This window comes from Prunus mume, linkage group LG5, assembly GCF_029339155.1.
Source record: "Prunus mume cultivar Tortuosa linkage group LG5, ASM2933915v1, whole genome shotgun sequence".
Taxonomy (NCBI): Eukaryota; Viridiplantae; Streptophyta; class Magnoliopsida; order Rosales; family Rosaceae; genus Prunus; species Prunus mume.
In genome coordinates this window covers 14,351,756-14,362,427 of record NC_142702.1, presented here as the reverse complement: position 1 = coordinate 14,362,427, position 10,672 = coordinate 14,351,756, and the positions used below count along the sequence as shown (strand labels likewise).

The 10,672-nt window shown below is 38.3% G+C and overlaps 1 pseudogene; it reads left to right on the top strand.

Moving 5' to 3' along the window:
• The first annotated feature begins 408 nt into the window (after positions 1–408).
• Positions 409–2,749, top strand: LOC107881231 (receptor-like protein 3 pseudogene; annotated as a pseudogene).
• Positions 2,750–10,672: the final 7,923 nt, after the last annotated feature.

Here is a 10,672-nt window from a genome sequence, read left to right as displayed (position 1 = left end):
CTACATTTTAGGTTTTCATTCATAGATCAACCATACAAAAAAATTAGTCAAATCGGAAACCGTTTCGACATCCAATTGTGTCTTACGAAATCAATGAACATGGTGCTTTAAAAAAGTACTAAATTTTTAATAACTCAATTGAGTGGTCAAATGAATCGGATTCAAGTGATTTTTTGTAGAGATGATCTTTGAATTAGTATATACAAAATAGAGGGTTTGGATTATTGAAATATAATTTAGAGTGGTCCCTACTAGGGGTGTCCCTCAAATGAGCTTATTTGAGGAATCCCTCAATAGAAGCTCTCTGTGTATATATATACACACACACACACACACACACACACACACACACACACATATACAAACCTGTGAACAATGACACACACACAAAGCAACGTTGCTAACTTAATGGCTCATGGCTTCGTTCTCTTCCTCTTATTCTCCTACATTATATCTATAAATATTCATGCCTGCAACCAAATTGAACGTTGCTCCCTCCTGTCCTTTGCCTCCACTCTATCTTCTCATCCTTTGAATTGGACATCACTTGATTGCTGTCACTGGAAGGGCATCACTTGTGATCAAGATGATTGGGTCACCCATTTGCTCTTACCCTCCAAAGGGCTCAAATGAGGTATCTCTCCCTCTTCACTTAGAAATCTCACACATCTCACCCACTCAAACCTTTCCCACAACTCACTATATGGTTCACTTGAGACTCAATTCTTGTTGTCTTTGAATTGTCTTGAGATCCTTGATTTGAGCTATAACCATCTTTATGGGGAGCTACCACTTTCTCTACCATCCAGCAAAATTCGGATAGTCGATTTGTCGAGCAATCTCTTCTTTGGAGCAATTCCATCTTCATTCTTCCAACAAGCAAGAAACTTGATTAGTTTCAATGTCAGCAACAATACCTTCATAGGGTATGTCCCATCCTCTATTTGTCTCTATTACTCTCCCTTTGTTAGGCTATTGGACTTTTCTTCCAATCAATTTGGTGGCAACCTTGCTCTTGGGCTAGGGGAGTGTTCTAAACTACAGGTTTTTCGTGCTGGTCACAATAACCTTTCAGGGTTACTTCCAGAAGATATCTATAATGGTACAAAACTTGAAGAAATTTCATTACCTATCAATTCACTATGTGGAGCCATTAGTGATAAAATTGTCAACCTCACCAACCTTAAAATCCTTGACCTCAACCTTAATCAATTGAGCGGCGAGCTTCCTCTAAATTTGGGGAAGCTCTCTAAGTTGAAGTTTTTGACTGTTGATTTCAACCATTTAGAAGGTACTATTCCCACATCTTTGATGAATTGCACAAAACTTGTAGAACTATGTTTGGGAATCAACAACCTTGAAGGAGATATCTCCATGCTTAATTTCTCCAGACTTAGTCAACTTACAAAACTTGACCTAAGGTACAATAACTTTACTGGTATGTTTTCAGTAAGCCTTTACTCATGTAGGGGTACCTAAAAGCCATTGCATTGACTAGAAATCATCTAGAGGGGCAAATACAAATTGAGATTCTTTCATTGAAATCCTTGTCTTTCCTCACCCTTGGTTACAACCGATTCACCAACCTCACAGGCACAATGAAGATATTGATGAGTTGCAAAAGCCTTCACACACTCTCGCTTATTGGTTCCTTTGTGGGTGAGGGAATGCCATTTGATGAAGGGATGGTTGATTTTGACAGATTCCAAAATCTTCGGGTATTGAATATGGCTGGTACTAATCTCACTGGTGAAATACCTGTGTGGTTATCGAAGCTCAAGAATCTAGAGATCTTGATTCTAGCTTTTAATCAAATCACTGGGCCAATTCCAAGTTGGTTGGGGAATCTTCCTAGACTGTTTTTTATCAACTTGTCAAATAACCGAATTTCAGGTGAATTTCCAAAGCAACTTTGTAGACTACCAAGGTTGGTTTATGAACCTATTGCATCTCAAGTAGACCGATATGTATTTGAATTGACTGTCTTCGGCAGCATAACTCCAAATCTAAATTTTCAACCGCATAAATTGTCTTGTTTCCCCGCAACGATAGACTTGTCTAACAATAACATTGTTGGTGATATAGTTGCTAAGATCGGACAATTGCACCTTGTCCGCCAGTTGGCTCTTTACTCCAACAACTTCTCCGGTGTCATTCCAGACCAAATATCTAACCTACAAAATTTAGAGGTTTTGGATCTCTCCATGAATCATTTTTGTGGAAGAATTTCATCGTCATTGGCGAGCCTTAGTTTCTTGAGAAAATTTAATGTCTCGTACAATAATCTTGGAGGACCAACTCCAACAAGCACTCAGATCCAAACCTTCAACACTTTTGCCTTTGAGGGGAATCTAAAACTTTGTGGTGCCCACCTTCCAAATAAGTGCGGATCAAATATGGGCATTGATGAAGATGACACAAACTACAAAGACTTGGACAATGAACCTCATCAACTTCCATGGTTTTATATTTTCACTGCGTTGGGGTTCATAGTGGGATTTTGGGGAGTGTGTGGTTCTTTAGTTGTTAACAAGACATGGAGATATGTGTATTTTCGATTCATTGACAATGTACAAGAGAGGTTGTATGTAATGGTAACAATGCCCATCAACACGATGAAAAGAAGGCTTAGAGGCTAGACATATATTATTGTAGTTTTTATTTTACATTTTTTTTTTTTTGCTTTTCTTTTGTGTTCCCAATGTAATAACGCACAGTTTGTTCTCATAGTTATGTCTTCTTTTTCAGATACGATTTCCTCACGCTGGCTTTTGCAAGCAACAAAAACGACAGGTTGTGGCTTTGAAAAATCATGAATACCAAATCAACTGAAAACAAAAATGGGTATAAAAGATTAATGCAACACAGGTCAGTCCGCAGGCTTATGAAAGCAAAGCAAGCAACAAATACAAACTTCCGTAGACATTAAACTTTCGGCAAGGTTCCATCCGAATGCTATTTGAGATATTAAATCTTGGTGATTCTAATGTGAATGTGATATCATATCCTATTTTATTGGTACAAGTGCATAACTTGTTGGATATAAAGTGTCTGCGGGTATGGCTACATGAAAGAAAGTTAATGCTCCCTCAGAACAGGTGTGCAAAGGGAGTATGCAAATAAGACTTGTAGACAACCGAAGACTAACCAAACACACTAAGTAGAAGAACAACACTCAAGAAAATATTGTACTTTATATTATTTTACAGTTCCAGTTGTGTTTCCTTACGTAACAGTTTGTTCTCATAATATGTCTCTCTTTTATTTCGTACTATATATTCCTCAAGGTTTTCTATGAGGGTTGAGATTTGGCATGGATATTGTCAATCTGACGCATATACCGTGTTCGACAAGCCATTTGCGACAGTTGGAAGAAGAAAAGGACGTCGTAACAATCTTTCCAACTTTTTCAACGCGGTTCCTTGTGCTGGCAGCTGGGGCAAAGTGCTTCGATTGATCGCAAGCTTTGAAATAAGGAGGTCCTCTGACTGTGGAGGCTCCCTCTTTAGACCTAAGAGCATCTCCACTCATAATGGCTAAATCTAAGGCAAGGGCTGCCACTATTCATGTGAATAGTGTCAGCCTTGCTATTTATGGTTCCACTCGTGTAGGCAAAGTCTAGGGCAAGTCTAAGGCAAATACTATTCATTTTACTTTATTTCTTATTTTTTTATACTTTAAACCATTAATTTTGATAATCTTTTGTAATTAAATTTTCGGATAAGATTTTCACCTTCTAAAATTGTGCCACGTATCCCATGTCAGAGAAGATTTTCAGATATTTAAAAAAAAATTATAATCTCAGATTTCAGATAAGATTTTCACCCTCTAAAATTGTGTCACGTGTCCCATGTCAGATAAGATTTTCAAATATTTAAAAAAAAATTATAATCTTATATTTCAGATAAGATTTTCACTCTATAAAATTGTGCCACGTGTCATTTCTATCTTTTGAATCCCTCTATAAAACTACACCATCAACTCATACATTCACACCATCTCTTATCTATTCCTTCATTTCTCAGATTTTACAAAACACATTCTACTCTCAATGTCAAACTTGTCGAGGGTGTTGGAGAGGCAACAGAAAGAAAGGGAAGAAATCCGGCGTAGACGTGCTGAAGAAGATCGGGACGCCGATGAAGAAGAGGAACAAATGCTTGCAGCAGCGGTGTGTATGCTTAATCAATCAAGGCAACACCGTCGTCGTCGTGCCTCGAATGTGGACAGACGTAGGGAATCTCGGGGTAAGAATCTCTTGGAGGATTATTTTATTCCAAATTCGTTATATCGTGCTTCTAAGTTTCGAGAGAGATATAGAATGCAGCCACATTTGCTCCAAAAAATCATGCATGATATTTGTAATTACGACACATACTTCATTCAAAAGCATGATACTGTTGGAACTTTGGGTTTTATCCCGGAGCAAAAACTTACAGCTGCTTTGGATGCTTGCTTATGGGGCATCTACAGAGCAGGTGGATGAGATTGCAATGATGGGAAAATCTACTATCCTAGAGTGCTTGGTGAGATTTTGTGATGCAGTGAAAAATTTGTACACAATGGAGTACCTTCGCAAACCCACGCCGAGGGACCTGCAAAGGCTTCTACGAAAAGGCGAGGCTCGAGGTTTCCTAGGAATGATTGGAAGCATTGATTGCATGCATTGGCAGTGGCAGAATTGTCTTACTGCTTGGCAAGGAGAGTACGAGAATCGGAAGGCCAAAAAAGTATAATTTTGGAGGCCGTAGCTTCATTTGACTGTTGGGTTTAGCATGCCTTCTTGGTCAATCCCCGGTGTTTGACGAGGTATTGCGAGGTCATTCCCCCTAGGTCACGTACCAAATCAACAATACCATATACTCTGGTGCGTACTACCTTGCCGAAGGAATTTATTCTAGGTGGACGACATTCGTGAAAACAATTCTGAATCCCCAATCCGGGAAGGAAAGAAGCTTCGTTTCCTTTCAAGAAGGTTACAAGAAAGACGTGGAAAGGTGTTTTGGTATCTTGCAAGCTCGTTGGGCAATTAGTAGGGGTGCTGCTCGGATGCTAGATGAGGAGGTGCTGCGGAGTATTATGATGACTTGCATCATCCTCCACAACATGATTGTGGAGGATGAGTATGACTATGATGCTCTAGAGGTGTTTGAACCCGATCTGATGAACACGACATTGACAAGAATATATAAAAAGCCGATGGGACCAAATGGACTACCATTGGAGCCCGAATCGTTACTTCAGGATGGTTAATTCAACAACCCCATGATTGATCGTTATCAAGAAATGCAATCTTCATATGTTCACGAGATCCGTCAAGTTGACTTGATCGAGCACTTGTGGGATATGAAAGGCAATCACAATGGATGAAGTCAAGATTAGTGCATTGGTTGGAATTATGCTTTGTTCTTAATTATGCTTTATTTTGTGTGTTGTGTTTTTTGGAATTATGATTTTTATTATTATTATGCTTTTATGTATGGTTTGTTTTGTGTGTTGTTTGCAATAAATTAAGGTTTGTTTTTAAGAAATAGTCATATTATTTAATGCTTTTTTTATTGAATAAAAAGGAAACAATAGAACAAATTAAAGGATAATACAACAATACAACAATACAACATATGGCAAAGGTGTTTCAATACAACCTAATGGTTTTCATCATTTAACCAATCCGTATTGCTAGGTCCGTCGTCATGGAAAAGTTTTCTTCTCATCACATCCCTTCGTTTTAGCTTCCAATAGGCCTTTATTTCAGGAGACATATGGCTCGTATCCATGGCCATGATTTTCATCTCTCTATCATTCATGTCTTTTTCTTGTGCCTTCTGTTGTTGAATAACAAATGCTTCCTCTCGTGCCACGTCCATTTCATCTCTTTTCAAGTCTCTCTCAATTCTTAGTGAGGTGTTCTTAGCTATTTGCTCCAATAATTGTACACATTTATTGTTTGAAGTGTCCCCTCTCTTGGCCTTTGCCGCCTTTCTCCCAATAGGTCTCGGTGGACGTGGCACGAATGGTGACTCCGTTTCCATTGGGGAGTCCAATGGCGAATCGGTTGATGGCGACTCGTGGAGCGGCTTCTCATTCAACACAACCGGCGGACCGGTGGGAATAAATTTGAATCTCGAACAATCCTTCACAACTTCCCAACATTGGAAATGCACAAAACTTTTTTTGCCTTACCCTGTGGCACCGAACCACATTTGTGCTTGTATGATCTATTAAAAATAAATAATTGGAAGTGTAAGAAAAAAAAAATATTATGCAAGAAAATATAAACTATTTTGAAATGCAAGAATAAAATTGATTACGCAAGAAAATATAGACAAACTGGAAATGCAAAAAGAAAAAAAAAAGATTATGCAAGAAAAAAAAAGTATTAAATTGATTAAAATGGCAATTATAAATATTTTACCTCATCGGTAAAATTTTGACCGGTTCGAATGTTCTCCCTTACTTTTGTGAAGGCATTTCTTCATTTTCCTAACTCTTTATTCAGAAGTTTCCATCTACTAGACAAGGCCATTTCGGTCCAAATGGAACCCGATCTTTGACAAAATTCTCCATGAATTTTGCTCCACATATGATGGAACCTCATCTCATTACCTGTGATAGGGTCAAGACTAACGTTCACCCAAGACTCACACAACGCAATATCTTCCTGAGTTGACCACGAGCCTCCGACTTCGACAAAAGATGCCCTTTTTTTTATTTTTTTTTTAATTTTATACAAATGGAAAGTAGTAGAAAAATGTGAGTGGAGAGTAAAAAATATTGGATGGAGAAGAAATTACATGAAGATTTGGTGTGGAAAGTAAATAAAATGGTTAGGTATTTATAAGGAAAAAATACATAATTTTTTGGTATTTTTTAAAAAAAAAATTCAGAATTTTTGAATTTTTAGCCAAAAAAAGGATCGATTTCGGAAAAAAAAGCGATTGCAGAGTCCCCGTTGCGACACCGGCAAATGTCATTGGATTCATCGGGGTGACGTCATCGACGTCGGTGCCGAAAGTCAATTTTTTTTGTTGGCGACTTTAATTCACGCGTCAATAGTAAAAAATTTGAATTACATCTTGCGTCGGCGTGACGTCACAAAACTCGGCCAAGCCTGCGAACTTACCCTTGGGCTGCCGGCTGGTGGGACCACTCTTGCGGCTTCTTCTCTTCATACCGAGCGCGCCAGCCTCGCCTTTCCCCAATTTGGGTCTTGCGATGGACATGCTCTAATAATTTGACAATTTATGAGTCTTAAAGTCAAGTTTTGCGCTTTGTTTTCAAGCGGCAACCACGCATTGTGCGCCCTTGACAATTTCGAGAAGGCCCTCGATTATGTTCCGCAAGTAATGAAAGTCCAGGCAAGGCATGGAGCCGACTAACCCGGGCTAGCCCACGGGGAGAAATGGCCTAGCTTTTGCCTTCGGGCGCTTATGCCATCGCGCCACGCTGGCCTTAGCTCAATAATTTGAATTTTTTCTATTGTTGGCTTGTGAATTACGTTTAAAAAATTGAAAAACTTGCATTGACGCCTTGCGTGGTGTCAACACAGCTTTACCCAACGGCTATAAGCCATGTGGTGACTCCTGGAGGGTTCGATCTGGGGTTTGTGCTCCAAACTAGGCCTCATCATTTGGCCCGCGGGCTCATGGGCCGATGGGGGCCCGCCCGGCCCATTGGGAAAAAGCCCGACCCGGTCCGTTATGGGCTTTGAGATGGCCCGGCGCGCCTTGGACCGGGCTAGGCTTGGGCTTGGGTGTCTGAAGCCCGACCCGGCCTATAGGCCTGGCCCGATTAAGCCTAAGAAAGCTCGGCCCGGCCCACCCACAAAAGCCCGGCCCGTTAGGCCCGCATAGATATATAATTATGTATAAATAAGAGTTTAGGATTAGGATTATATCACTTAAATCACATATATAATTTATTTCATTTCATTTACTTTTCTTTACTCATTCCTAGTTTATAATTGGATGATTAGCACATTAATTTGTGTCAATTATTAATACAACAATTATATATATATATATATATATATATATATAAGATGAACAATATATCATATCACTAAACATAATCATATCACGAAACATAATCGTACTACTACCACCAAATATAATCATGTTTTTCTTGAACACATCACCAAACATTTACATATTTATTTATACCATCCTTTTAAAAAAATATCTTTTTGATACTTATTATTTTTTAAAATTATTTCTTAAAACGTATTATGGTCTAATTATGTAATAACCTCAAAAATAATACTTTATTTTATTATTTTTGTGAAAAATCTTATTAAATTGTGTGACTTTATTGAGTATTTTATGAATTTAGTTTGATGTGAAAATATTGGAATTAAGTGAGTTTAATATCAAATTTAGACTAAAATGCCCTTATGATTAAGTTTATGATTTTTTTCAAATGAAGTAGGCCCGTTTCGGCCCGGCCCGTTAGGCTTAGCCCAACCCGGCCCAATTGGCTTTCTCAAGCCCGACCTATGGGTCGGGCTTGGGCTTTGAATTTTCTAAAAAAACCCGGTCCGATATTTTCTCTCTCCTCTTTAAAGCCCGCCCGCCCGACTCAAGCTGTTAAATTTGGGCGGGCTAGCCCGCCCCATTGACGAGCCCTACTCCAAGCGAGCGGCCAAAAAATTTAAAAAAATCGAATTTTTTTTATAAAAATTACCAAAAAATTAAATTCAGAAATTTTTGTTTCCATAAATACCAACGAATATTATTCACTTTCCACACCAAATTTTCTACTACTCAATTTCATTTGTGTAAAAATATAAATGGCATCTTCGATCGAAGTCAGAGGGTTGTGGACAAACATTCAAAGCTGTCAAAATCTTGGCGACAAGGTAAAAAATTTCTAATTGCCGTTTTATTCAATTTAATATCATTTTAAAATTATTTTCTTGCATTTCCAATTTAATTTTTTATTAGATTATTGAAGGCAAAACAAAAAAGAGGAAAACCATTACACATGGCTCCTCAAGTGAACAATGCCTGCAGTCTGTTCCCGTGGTGCGTTCCGTGTCTGAAATAATGGCACTATTACGTCATCCGAAAGAAAATACTTCCCCATGTCTTGATCTGGTGGAACCGCCTCCACCAATAATTGAGCTGTCCATATACTCGATTGTGTCAGACTATGAGAGGATCATGAGTATTTCAATTGTATGATGAGTGAGATGTGAATTTTATAATAAATATGGACACGTGGCAACCGAAAATCTTATCTGAAAATTTTCTTTGAAATTTGAGATGTGAATTTTATAATAAATATGGACATACTTGACAGAATCTACCTCAAATTCCTCGAAACCCGAGACGAATCCTATGGAAATTCCGACATCACACCGATGCCGGGCCCACTACCAAAACTATAGTCTTATAGCAATAAAATCTGCAGTATATTATCTGTACTACTAACAACAAGCAGCAAATGCCAAAAAGAGTGGCTCTAACCATTAACCCCTTTATTCAATAAATTCGAGACACGTGAAAGTAGAAAGAAATCATTCTCTCACTGTAATTAGAACTTAGAACTAGACGTCTTCCTGTTTATGGTTAATTTAATTCTAAGCAAATTTACTACTATTGGCCTATGTTCCTTGTCAGCACAGGCTTCAACTTCAAGCTAATTCAACAAAATTCTTCAATTATTCATCCGCACCGGCCCAGAAATAGAATAGACCTAATCTTTATAATTAAGAAAGAAAAAGAGAGGGAAAAAAAAAAGAAAAAAAAAAAAGGCAAATCATCTAACTCATTAGATGAACACAATCTTAACTAACACCAACAAACGATCGCCAAAAACAACCCAGTTGATTATTTAGCAAAAGACACTAGATAATTAAACAAAACCAAGACTTCAAGCAAAAGCAACAACAGCACAGCAGAGCAGCCAAGAAAGAAAAGAGCCACTGACCTCTGTAGCTACATTTCCTAAGAAGCGCAGCTATAATATGCCTGGTGGAGTCATCAGCTTCAACCAACAAGACCCTCATGTTCATGGTAGGCAACAGCTTATCCCACCTCATTGTCCCATATTAAATCAATTTTGAATCTAAACTCATCATGCAAGAAATTCCATATTAAAAAAACGAAGTGCACTTAAAACGACTGTCCACTTATACTAATGATCATAGCTAGGACCCAAGACTCACTTTCACCACCTGTCAAACAAATATCCCATGCTCATTCATACCACTTCTTAAATTATCAAACTAATATCCAATAATTCTATACAATACCATAAAACATTCTCATAATCCCACATAGTCAACAATAACTCAAATAACGGTTGAGACTCATTAATAAGGTCGTTCTAGTACTCCTCGAAGGGTGAAACTACATCGAAAGACTCACAGTCAACCAACCTGCGGGGTCCACGACCTCCGGTTTTTGATTCGAAAGTTCTTACGGGTTCAACAAGGTTTACTAGGTCTTGCAAGTTTGGTATGAATCGAACAGTCGGATCGTTCTCGATCGCACAATCAGACGGTTATCGTTCAACGCGAAGTTTAAGTTATTGAATCGGAACATCCGGGTCTCCGATTCAAGATCCGCAAATTCCTACAGGATCCTGAGGATGCCTGGATCAACATATATTAAAATGAAGGCGATCCAACGGTCCAAACATATTAAACCCCTATAACGCCTAATATACG